This window comes from Acipenser ruthenus, chromosome 8, assembly GCF_902713425.1.
Source record: "Acipenser ruthenus chromosome 8, fAciRut3.2 maternal haplotype, whole genome shotgun sequence".
Taxonomy (NCBI): Eukaryota; Metazoa; Chordata; class Actinopteri; order Acipenseriformes; family Acipenseridae; genus Acipenser; species Acipenser ruthenus.
Window position 1 is genome coordinate 44475427 of NC_081196.1, and position 13448 is coordinate 44488874.

Here is a 13448-nt window from a genome sequence, read left to right on the forward strand (position 1 = left end):
AGAGGGACAGGCTATTGATTAGCCTGTCAGACAGCTAACCCTTAGATGCTGCATTTTTAAAAAATACATTTCTTATGATTGAGTACACTCACATGAGGAACTACGTCCACTTTGTCAGTCAAAGTGCAAATGTGGTAATGCTACATTGGTAAGCAGAAATCAACATTTTGGAGATGATTCTTGTGAAGAGTCTGAATCGGATTCAGTTGCTTCCCGAAGCAGGTTTTTATTTGCTGGTTTGTCTAGATACGGCAGCAGAGCTCCTTGTTGCTGCTTGACATGAATTTCTTTATATTTTTTATTTTCCTTTTACAATGGCCCGACTCATACTTGTGAAGGGCCAACATAATACTCACGTAACTGTTTCGACTCTGAAGACGTCATAGAATTTGTGACGCGTGTGGGGCCCCCTTAAATGTATCGCACTAGGCCGCCACATTGCTCGCCTTGCCCTAAGGCCGGCCCTGGCCGTGATGCAAAACTTTTGGCCATAGCTGTAATGCCCCCCTATAATCTACTAAATAAAAACACTGGTTTGTTTTTCAAAGTTATTTTTCTGTCATCTATATGCAGGTGTATGAAATGAGTGATCAGCTTAGCAAAGGAACATACAATACGTTGCAGACAGCAAGTAGCCTACTACTAAAGGGTAATATATCCTTTTATAGCCAGTTATAATAGAGTCCTTTTATAGCCAAATATAATAGAGTCAGGAAGGATGCTTATCAAAGGCGATAAAACACTGACTTGCCTGTCCTTTCATGAAATATGGGAGGGATCAAACACTTCAGGGTGCTTGGACACCTCCGCAGACAACAGTTTCATTCGTGATTTTTCCTGGCAAACACGTTTTGTCAGCACTTGGCTGCGATTGCTTAATCCACCGATGGTACCGCGCGGCAGTCAGAAAAAAACGGTATTGTCCCGCGCTGATCTGTCCAACACCATATGAAAGCAATGGCAGCGATACAAGCGGCAAAATTCCTTGTGTGCCGCGCCTGTCTCTCCTTAGCTTAACAGTTGTTTTGAATTGGTTATTTAAACTGTGTTTAAAAATATTTTAATATTAATGGGAGTGTGTGAGGGTCATGCGTATGCGTGTGTGTGTGTGTGTGTGTGTGTATATATGTATATTACACACATACACACAACAAAGAACTACGAATGTGAAAATCAAATACATTTTAGTGCTTTTGATCCCCTGTATCCTGGACCTCCGTGTACTGCACCCCCTCCCTGAACGACCCTCATTTTTGCCCCTGCCATTGCAATAGCCCGAAACAGGAGAGGCCCCAGAAATATTTCTCATGGTACATAAAACTGAACCACAGCGACATCCCATCTCATGCCGATAACGACTCTGCATCACTATGCTGGAAAGAGTTTCAGCCTATCGGAGTGCTGCATTTTGTCTTTCCTGAGGCTTACTGTCACATTTATAAAACTGTAATCAAATTGCATCACCATTTCTATTTCTAAAAATTAATAAACACAGCGCACTACCATCAAGACAGAACAGCAACTACAATGACAGCTAAATAGAGACTAGGGGAAAAACTAGCTCACAAATCTGTTTTGCTGGTTCCATTTCTAATCATTACTCTCACAATCACTACAACTAATGTAATCATTACTCACCCCCTAAGCATGGCGTATAAACATAAAATCTTACACGTTGTAACAAAACAGGCAGTTAAAAAAATAAAACATTAGTAATAATAATAACACAACTTGGCAATTATGTGTTAATGATCAGGAAATGTATTATTCATTTTCATATAGACTGAGGATGTATTTTCGGCACTTAAAACTTCACCACCATTACAGTGACAGAAACAGACAGTTCAGTGCTTTTACTGATTTTTTTCACTCTGACATTCTGGGTCATCAGAAGAAAGACTTTCGCTATTTTTCAAGACTTCAACCAAACTTATCTGCTTCTGTTTGCTCATTACTATCAATATCATTATTATTATTTCTTAGCAGACGTCCTTACACAAGGCGACTTTGTATACAAAATAAAACACATAATGAATTACTACTAAATAAACAGTACAATCCTATAAGCTTAAAATGTCTGTTTCGCTTCAACTGAGATTACATGCGAGTCCACACTTATGAAGCCAAAATTTTGCAAACCAATGGTACGCACTGTGCGTAACTACGGCTGCGGGCACCAATGGCCCGTAACACACCCGTCAGCTCAAAGTACATAGCGATTTTAAGCTTTTTGACCTTGTTGTTTTGTTTAGTTTTTAAAATTGAATTTATGTATCAAATTATGATTAAAATTGGACATCAATAAATCATTTCGGAAATGTGGGGATATTTGAAAGAAACGTGGTTTCGGCTGTAAACAGTCCCAGATTTTCAAATATTAAAATGCTGTCTCGTCGTTTATTTATATTTTTCATTTTCAGTATCCTATAATTCTGGGTATTTAGCCACTTCAACAATCAATTTCTCCATATTTTCTCTGCTCTTCTCATTGGTTGATTACAAGGTGGCAACTGAAAAGCTTGCTTCAGGAGCTAACAATTTCCACACCACCGCCACCCCTCCTAATGTGCTCCTGGAAACCAATTCAGTAGCAACATTGTGTTTTTTTTTTTTTTTTTTTTGTTAAATTCTTATTCTTATTTGTTAGATAAAATTGTCTTTTGATTATATACCATATCTCATCAGTTGCTGGTCACTTCTGAGTCTTATCATTCTTCCACATAGTGATTTTTTCTCTCTCTCCATATAAAACATGTAATTATGATCAGGCTTTGAGAAGATCTCTGAGAAGGCAGTCTCCATGCACTCTGGTGGATTAATAGTAGAAAAGAGGAGAGAGAGCGAATCTGATGATGAAAAGTATTCATTTCTCTTTTGATTTATCAAAATATGACTCTGTTTACAGCTAAAAATAGAAAGGTAAAATGAGGTTTTCAGTGCAATAATAATATGTTGTTGAAGTACAATGGGCTTAGCCTACCAAAGTGTAACCTGGGAAAGGACTTTGTGGTGATGTGTATGACCTTTAATTATGTTTCATTTCACAGTGGACAATGTGTACAAAGAGGTTATATACTATTGTCAATTTTCTTTTGGATTACACTGATGTAATCATAATGTTTCTGTGATGCAATCTGAGCAGCAAAGCAGGGGTCTGAGGGGCAACTTTCCAAAGCCACCTTCAGACCATTGCAAAAAAAGTGCATCAATGGTTAGAGTTTAATGTCTACTGGTGACCAATTATCTATCTCCTTGTTTGGCAATTAAGATCATTTAATGACCCTTTTGTGGAGAAATGAATTATGGATTTAAACTGAAGGAATATTATTTTTTACGTAAACTGTTTTTGTCTTGGCTTCCCCATACGAAAAAACAGTTTACCCCTGTTTTTAATAAGAAATGAATTCAATATTGTATGTCAAGATTATTTGTGAACAAATCTGGTTTCCTTTGGCTTACTTTTTATTTATTTATTTATATATTTTATATATATATATACATTTTTAAACCTTTATTTTACTAGGTAAGCACAGTGCAACCTAGCCAAGAAAGGCAGCAGCAACACAATAAAACACAGTACAAAAACATAGATACAAAAATAAAATACTAATCATAATAATACAATCATCAGTGAAACTGTCAACAATCAAATAGTAACAAACAGCAACAAGTCTACTCAACTACTTAAAACATGCACAACTCTCAAGTAGATAATCGTGCAGCTTACTCTTAAATTGTACTAGTTAATGATCTTTTAGCAGCCTCTGTACGCACTTTAGGAACCGTGAAATTCAAAAATGTATGCAATCTAATACTGTAGTTACAAAAAGCGACTATAAAGTATTCATTTATATATGGAGGTCATTTACAAAGAATAGCCTTATATAACAGAATATACCAGTGCTTCAACCTTCGCAAAACCAAGGAGGTCCAGCCAACCAAATAACACACAATGATGAGTACTGTACCTTGAATTCGTTATATATCTCAAGGCTGCATGATATATAGGATCTAGTTTGCTTAATGTTAAGGGTAATGCAAATCTATAGACTGTGTCCCCATAATCAATTTGTGGTAAGAATATACAAGCAAAGAGCCTTTTTTTTGTAACTACAGAAAAACAAGATCGGAGTCTATAAAAGAAACCTATCACGAATTTCTTTTTTTTTGCAATATTATCAATATGGACCTTAAAATCGAGATTACTATCCAACGAGATACCCAGATACTTGTAGTTATCATCTACCTCAATAACTTTGTTATCTAAAGTAACTAAAGATAATTCTTTAGTAGCATTTGTCCTTGTAGAAGAAAATACCATAGCTTTTGTCTTACTAGAATTTAAAAGAAGCTTCCGATTAATTAAGGCTTGTTGAATGGAATCAAAATCAGCCTGCAAATTATTGATTGCCAAGGAAGAGGAGGGATTACATGAGTATAAAATAGTATCATCTGCATAAAGATGGTACTTACAGTGTTTAATGTTATCACCAATGTTATTAATATATAGGTTAAACAATAACGGGCCGAGAGTAGATCCTTGAGGAACACTCTTATTTAACAAAACAGGATTTGACATCATATTTGCATGTTTGACAATCTGTGATCTATTAGTAAGGTAATTTTGAAACCATACCGCTGCTTGCAATCCAATACCAGCACACAATAATCTTGCATTGAGTAATGCATGATCAACCATATCAGAGGCCTTGGAAAGATCAATAAACAAGGGATAAACATGTTGATTTTTTGATCTAGTCATTTTGATATCATCCATAATGCTGCAGTCACAGTACTATGACCTGACCTAAAACCAGATTGCATGTTTTTTAAATTGTTGTTTTATATGCGGTTAAATATGCAGTCCATTTTCCTTTTCCTTGGAGCCTACATGACTATATGCATTTAATGAAGCACCTGAAATAATGCTTAAACTGGCATTTATCCCAGAATGGACAGAACAGTGGAAAAAAAGTTCATAATAAAGTTGGTGTGCTTAGTGTAATACATTCCTCAATAGGGTCCTGTGCCATATAGAAACACAGACTATGCAGTAATTCATTATTTGAATAGGGCTGTATAACTTATTTATGAGAAGTATTACAAAGCATTACCAATAAATATACTAATGTTTCATTAATAGCAGCTAATGTGGTGAGACTTGAAATAATTGCAGGATGTACCACAAAATAAAAACTGTTCCCTCTTTTGCCATGGTAATTTGTATACACATACTGTAAGCATTAGATAGTAGCCTGTTTTCGAAACATGTTTCTTGATTTGTCAAATGCTGTTTGTAAATGTAAATTGGTTCCCCAGATAGTTAGAGCTAGGCACTGGTAGGAAGCTGGAGCCTGTTTGCTTGGGGTTGCTTTGGGACTTGTCAATGGGCTAGCCCATGTGAGGCTGTGACATCGGTAGTAAAGGGGGTTGATGAGTTAATTAATGGAGCAAAGCATGATGTAGGCAGAGATCAATAAAGCAGGGCATGAAGAGCATCAACATGTTTTGAGGCTTTTGTTTTGGTTTGCTCCCCGTTACGTGACAATACATTTAAATCAATGTTCCTGTTTCAGCAGTTCCAAATGAGATACTGTATGCTAATTGTTTGCACTTTGTACAAATTAATGTGCTGAAACACAAAATTTCGATAGTTGTTTTTTCGGCTGCACTTTGCCGACCTCTACTACAGTAGTTAGGTTGGAACATTATGCATGATTAGTAATTTTGTATGAGTCTTCTCCATTGTAATAGAGGGGGGGCGGTAAGGTGGAGTGTCTTAGAAACTATACCTAACACAACTTTATTTTATATTGCATTGTACCATTTTTATAGTAGGATTGCCCTTTCCTTTCTTGTCTGGATTGACCAGTGAGGCATGTCTGTTGAATAGATCCTTGTCTAGTGTTTTCTCTCAGAGGTCATGTTGCTTGGACATGGCCAATTCATCTGGGCGACCTTGAAGTGAATGGAGACAGTCTGAATTCATTCTGCTAAAGTCATGGCATTAGTTTTTGCATAAAGGAATAACCTTTCAAATGTATTGCGTAACCGTTAAGATAAATCTATAAAATGGCATGACTTAAATACACTGAGGAAGTTTATATCTGTAATATATTTTATATATATATATATATATATATATATATATATAAAATCAGTACTGTGCAAACGTTTTAGGCAGGTGTGAAAAAATGCTGTAAAGTAAGAATGCTTTCAAAAATAGACATGTTAATAGATTAATTAACTAAATGCAAAGTGAGTGAACAGAAGAAAAATCTACATCAAATCCATATTTGGTGTGACCACCCTTTGCCTTCAAAACAGCATCAATTATTCTAGGTACACTTGCACAAAGTCAGGGATTTTGTAGGCATATAGTCAGGTGTATGATTAAACAATTATACCAAACAGGTGCTAATGATCATCAATTCAATACGTAGGTTGAAACACAATCATTAACTGAAACAGAAACAGCTGTGTAGGAGGAATAAAACTGGGTGAGGAACAGCCAAACTCAGCTAATAAGGTGAGGTTGCTGAAGACTGTTTAATTTCAAAAGTCATACACCATGGCAAGACTGAGCACAGCAACAAGACACAAGGTAGTTATACTGCACCAGCAACGGGCAACGTTGAGGACCGTAGACGCAGTGGTCGGCCAAGGAAACTTACTGCAGCAGATGAAAGACACATCATGCTTACTTCCCTTCGCAATCGGAAGATGTCCAGCAGTGCCATCAGCTCAGAATTGGCAGAAAACAGTGGGACCCTGGTACACCCATCTACTGTCCGGAGAAGTCTGGTCAGAAGTGGCCTTCATGGAAGACTTGCGGCCAAAAAGCCATACCTCCAACGTGGAAACAAGGCCAAGCGACTCAACTATGCACGAAAACACAGGAACTGGGGTGCAGAAAAATGGCAGCAGGTGCTCTGGACTGATGAGTCAAAATTTGAAATATTTGGCTGTAGCAGAAGGCAGTTTGTTCGCCGAAGGGCTGGAGAGCGGTACACGAATGAGTGTCTGCAGGCAACAGTGAAGCATGGTGGAGGTTCCTTGTAAGTTTGGGGCTGCATTTCTGCAAATGGAGTTGGGGATTTGGTCAGAATTAATGGTCTCCTCAATGCTGAGAAGTACAGGCAGATACTTATCCATCATGCAATACCATCAGGGAGGCATCTGATTGGCCCCAAATTTATTCTGCAGCATGACAACGACCCCAAACATACAGTGAAAGTCATTAAGAACTATCTTCAGCGTAAAGAAGAACAAGGAGTCCTGGAAGTGATGGTATGGCCCCCACAGAGCCCTGATCTTAACATCATCGAGTCTGTCTGGGATTACATGAAGAGAGAGAAGCAACTGAGGCTGCCTAAATCCACAGAAGAACTGTGGTTAGTTCTCCAAGATGTTTGGGCCAACCTACCTGCCTGTATGTGTGTATATATATATATAAAATCCAGGGCTGGCAAAAGAACGGGAAACAAGCAATGTGATTGGTTGAGCAAGGTTCCAGCTGTCCATATATTGGATGGATACAGACAGTTGGAGCCTCATCACATTATTAGAAATCACTGTGCTGCTTTACAGAAAGTACAGTAGCCATTTTGTTTACAGTTACAGATGTACAGTAAAGCTATAAAAATGAGTGACCAATTACCAGCAAAAAAATCCCAGAAGAAATAAGCAGACATGCTGAATTGGATGAAGAACAATTAAATGAACTGGAATATAGCAAAACAGAAAAACATAAATAAATAATAATAATAATAATAATAATTTGCTGTCTTTTATACTCACTCACCCTGACTTTGTCACTTCAAATAATGTATGCATCATATGTTACGACGCCTTATTGGTACAAATCTACAATAAGGACACGGGGGCTGATTTCTAACGTCTAAACATGAGCCACCCAGTTCCTTCTTATAGAATTGTGAATATAGAATTAAAGTGGATACAGTAGTAACATATCAACTTATTGCACAATTAACAGGTTTCATGATGTTTCAATGGAAAAACAAGTCGAGGAAACGGTCGCAAAACAAACACATTCAACACACTGAAGTTACTGTGGGCACTAAGAAATCCCAGAACCCTACCTATAATGTATGTCACCTTGTCTGTTATAGTCTTCATAATTCATTATACAGTATAAATACTGTGCTGAAATAGTACATGGTGTCAAACTGACAGAATCGTACACCTGGTAATGATAGTCTGGGTTGTTTTATAAAGGTTATGTGTCTTCAATAGATTTTTTTTTTTTTTTTTTAGTTATTCACAGATGAATTGCCACATACCCCAGCAATGGTATAAGGAAATGGATTCTACATTCAACATAGGTAAACATAATAGGATACTGCTACTTTGGAGACTGGGTGAATAATAAGATTTAACAGCACTCATGTAGAGCTTCGCCTGAGAGCAAATGCTTGCTGATTTCACATTCTTTCTTTAGTGGAATTTCCTTGAGGAAACACCTGCAGTTTTACATTTTGTGCTGAGCATTGGGATATTTTGTTACCATTTAGTGTGGAATGGAACATTCGTCTATCTAGATATAGATAATATATTATCTTATACACCAGCTATTAAACATATCAATACGGTATGTTATACATATTTTCTTTTATCACAAATAGCTAGTTGCACTTTGTAAATACTGGTGTAAAAATTGTCTCTTGTCAGTTACTTGGTCAATGGTGTATATAATGGATTTAAATTTCAGCTAAATGTGCAAAAGCAATAAAATATTTTTGGCTGGACTCTGTAATAAAACCACTTATTATTACTGGCGCTAGCGCTGTGAATTTGTCAGATGTTTTTTTAACTGTCTACAGCCATGATCTAATGGTGAGTTTCCAGGTTTCACTGGCTCAGGCTAGAATATTCCTGCTGCGGTATGAGAACTATGATGACCAACTTTGGGGGTGGGGAAAAAAAAACATTACAGATATCTTGCACCACTAAAGCCTGTGAATTATGCTAAACCAGGATTCAGCAGCTCGGGGGACCTCTCAAGTGAGAATAATAGGTGCACTACTAACGTGTATTGGGGAGCGGCATGATTATACCTGACCGGAAAGAATGAAGATGTTAATTACAGGACCACAGTCAAAAATGTAAACACTCTATCACCAAGCCTGGGATAGATCAGAGTTCCACGAAGCAGTCCATAATACTGAAAAGTACTGAAAGTTCTTTCAAGTGATCCAGGATGATGATGGGGAGAGGGAATGCATCTTACAGGAATACATCTTGCAGGTTTTGTTTTGTTTTTAACTTATTTGAAGTGATACTGGCTCTTTAAAACATTATCATTGCAATTTAAAAAGGTCTAACATTGCTAAGGTTTTAAAAAAACAAACATGAAATGAACCACTTCACTAACCTCCACCATCTACTGTATGCTAAAAATGATCCCTGATTAATTACCCACGGCTGCAATCAGTTTGTGGAATAAATCACACTTCCGAAGCAGCAGTTTAACAGAGCAAAATAGTCCAATTTGACTTGCAGATGTTACTGACTCCTCTTTGACTGGCATCCAAAACAGAAACTGCTGAGATGATGAGCAATGTACGGTATTAATCAGTAAATCGTTTCAATTGTGTTTAGTTGATGCCTGCAATCAATTCCTTCAATCTTGGGAGCCTGATTCTATTACATTTCAAGGCTAAATAAAAGTGGAGCAGCATGTTTACCTGATAGGCAGGGCCCTACCAAATTCACGATACATTTTTGTAAATTTTACAGTCATAACATTGTAAAAATCTTAAATTTCATGGTTTCAGTTATTTAAATCTTACATTTCATGGTGGTGTAACAAAAATATGAACATGTAGTTAAAAACGGTAAAATATACGGCAAACATTTAAACCTCTTTAGTTAGCAAAAGCATTTTACTAACAAAGTAGAAACACTAAAAGAAGATGAAACTGAAATTCAGAGGCTCTCTATGATTGTTGCGTTTCTGTTATTGTTGTTAAAAAAAAACAAACAACAACAAAAAAACTGTTCTGGTTTTAAACGTCATTGTATGCAACAGTAACTCAAAAACTATTCTGAAATGCTGTTTTTCTTCATTCCCTGTCTCTGCAGTGTAAATACCCGTCTGTATTTAGACACAGAGTTTGTTGGAATTGACAGACAGCGCCAAGCTAGGGACGGGTCTATAGCTGGACAATATATCCAAGGGTTAAAAATATAAACGGAAAGTCTCTGCAGTGCTTTTAATTGGTTTTTCTGCTCATACTACTACTTGGTATATATTTGGCTTCCAAATTATTTTACATGATCCGCTGCAGTAATGATTGTAGCACTTTTTTATTTATTTTGGACACATTTTAAAATGTAGGTCTAATTTGACTCGCCTGACGGTACTACCAGTTGAGATCCAAAGGTTATACTAAACCCGCCCCGGATGCCCGTGTCTACCAATCCGTGAGTAATTAATAAATCCTGTCCAGTTCGTGATGAACTTTCTTTTTTAAACTGAAGCAAGCTAACAATCACATTAGGAACCTGTAACGGTACGTATAACTTAATTGGATTTTAGTGCAGGGTAAAATTACACAAAACAGACCAGATTTCATGGTGCAGAATGAATTTCATGGTCCGTGTCACGTTTTTCACGGCTGTGAAATGGATAGGGCCCTACTGATAGGAATTCAGTCACCTTGTTGCAAACAGGTTTGGTATTTTAAGCCGCATTGCCTTTACAGAATACGGTCTTGTGATGAATGTAATGGGACACGTGCAATGACACAAGAATGCCTATAGAGCTATCTTTAAATCCCTGGGTACAGTCGAGCCTGGAATTTGGAGTGAGGCCTAGACTGGGGAAATCTCATTTAAGCACAAAATAATCGGGCCTATTCATCTACACCATGATGCCCTCTCACACACTTTACACTTCACCACTCATCCTAACTGCAAGATTCTTACTGCACTATAATCTTACCCTTTTTGTCCTTTCATTGTCATTTACAATACAGAGTGTAATACAATACGTACTGTAATGAATTGAACTAAATGCAGTGTTAAAGATTCAGTGCCCTGTATGCCACTTAAAATATCTAGCATACCTTGTTCACAACAATGACAGTACTATATTAAACTGTACACCTTTTTTTTTTTTTTTTTTCCTCAGCTCTTCAATCTGCACCAGTAGGTACAAGGTCACATACCAAATATGTGATTTGATTAAACTGATTGATTCACATTGACATATTGTTTTTCGCTCAGAGTCATGATGCTGTAGAATTATGAAATGACTTAGAGGACCTGGTACTGTTTCTCTAACATGGAGAATAAGGCTAGGAGGTTGGAATTAAGGCCATTTCTGTACTTTACAGTAAAGTCTTCTGTCAGTCAGATGCCGGTTTGCAAAAAAGTAAAAGTACAATGTATCAAAAGATACACCATCTTGCTTGAAAAAGTCATCTTTATGTCTATCGGAATAAATACCCTCTGTAGTACCAATTGCTGTTAGATAACTGGAAAGCACGCTCATTAATACCTTATGTATTGTCCTTTTGCCCAATGTAAAACACTGACCCCACCGGGCATTCCCTGAATGACAGTGGAAGTCTTCTCCTGAGGTATGTTGCTCCATAATTGAACAAGGGCCTCCACCTGGGCTTGAACAATTCTGGGTCGATGTGGATGTTGCGACGGTTGACATTTATCAGGTTCCAAACTTGTTTGATCTGAATCATATCCGGGGATTAACTTGGTCACGGCAACACTTCGGTCCCTCCACTCTCTTTCCATTGGTACCAGCACACAGAGCATGTTCACTGTTCTTCCGTGGCATGTAATGCAGGACAGAGCCCTGTAGTCAACAGCTGGATGTATCTGTCCACAGAAATGACATTTAGATCTGTTGTTTTTAAATAAACAATGCAGTGAGAAATGTATGTGAATTTTATATATATATATATATAACACACACACACACACACACATCTGTAATATGTGCATTTATAGATGCATACAGGAATCCACATTAAGTACTGTACTGAATTGAATATGCAGTTGTATTTTGGATATCATGACCCCACCTAGAACATGGCACTTTAACTAGTTGGGGTCCTGATATCTGCTGTACAGGGAGTGAATTTACAGTGTGGTGACAGGATCAATAGACTTCAACGTCAGTAGAGTGAAAGTGAAAATTAAGAATTGAAAACGGATTTAAAAAAAAAAAATGATGCACGTATGTTAAGATAAATGAAAAACATTTTTTTAATCCATTCAAATGTTTAGGGAGGGACTAAAACCTGACTGACTTAGCTATGTAGGTCTTCATCCATTTGTCTGATTGGCATTTCCTGTGAATTTCCCTACTTGTTGGGGATGTAGATCAAAGTCATGATTTTTTATTGATGCTGTACTGAGAAAGTAAGCAGCACAGAATTTATGATTTATATGTTCACAATATAAAATGAATGTAGTATACTATCACTATCAGTCTTTGGATATTAGTCTTTATATATCCTTTAAGAAGGGATTTTATAATCTGTTGATTTGAAAAGCTTTCATATTTTATCATTCATTTTTGTATAATGTTTTTAATGTTTGTTTTTCTCATAATTATGCTGAGCATATGGCATAAATACTGTTAAATGGGAACATCTGAGAAACTGATTAGCAAGACTATGAGGACACATTATATAAACAGCAATGACTCTTCGCATTCTGACCTTTAATTTCCTTTGTTGATTGAAGGGTTTGGCTAAATGCTATGGTTAGGAAGAGGCCACAAGCTAAAAGACAGCATTTATCTGTTTGCCTTTTCTTTTGCTATAAAATGTAAGGGTTCTGGCATGTCAGTCAGAAACACACAATCAGTAAAATAGCATCAGCTGTAATTTATTCTTTTTTAAACTAATGATATACATGTAAGAGCAGGATCACACTTGGAAGCAGCAACGATAAACATGAATTAATGTGTTGAGACATCAAGAAAGTCGCCTTTGCAAAGAACACGAGAGGATTAGATATTCAGACAAGGTCGGAACAAAAGATCAAATTCAGGGATGAAAAACTGACCAGGAATTTAATCACCAGCTCTGTCCATTTTTATTAGGTTTCCTCTTGACCTGATTTATTTAGTATGCAGAGTGTTCGCATTTGGAGAGAATATATGTAAATGTCTGTGGTTAATTTCTACTTTTTTATGTGATGAAGAAAATGTTCAGCAGGATGCTCGTCTCGGGGGGCATCATACACATAGGAGGAGTCATACACAAAAAACACTCTATCATATAACAGACGTATCCCCCCCAACTCGACACGACCATCATGACAGTAAAAATAGACAATGAAGCGTTCTTACCTTTATATAAGTTAGTGATAAGGAGATGTGTCAGCTGCATGAAGAGCACAACGTGTGGTTTTCACTAACACTACTGTGCACAATAAATGAATTTTTTTCTATG

At 36.9% G+C, this 13448-nt stretch overlaps 1 protein-coding gene and 1 long non-coding RNA gene across 2 annotated transcripts in view; one reads left to right on the forward strand and one right to left on the reverse strand.

The window, feature by feature from the left end:
- The window catches only part of LOC117406959 (integrin beta-like protein 1), an 87722-nt gene that overhangs the window by 35502 nt on the left and 38772 nt on the right, over positions 1-13448 (forward strand). The window lies entirely within an intron of this gene.
- LOC117406967 (uncharacterized) overlaps positions 1-13448 on the reverse strand; it is a 39244-nt gene that overhangs the window by 18823 nt on the left and 6973 nt on the right. The window contains exon 2 of the long non-coding RNA XR_009329390.1: positions 11525-11862. This is a non-coding gene — a long non-coding RNA (uncharacterized LOC117406967). The remainder of the gene's footprint in view (positions 1-11524; positions 11863-13448) is intronic.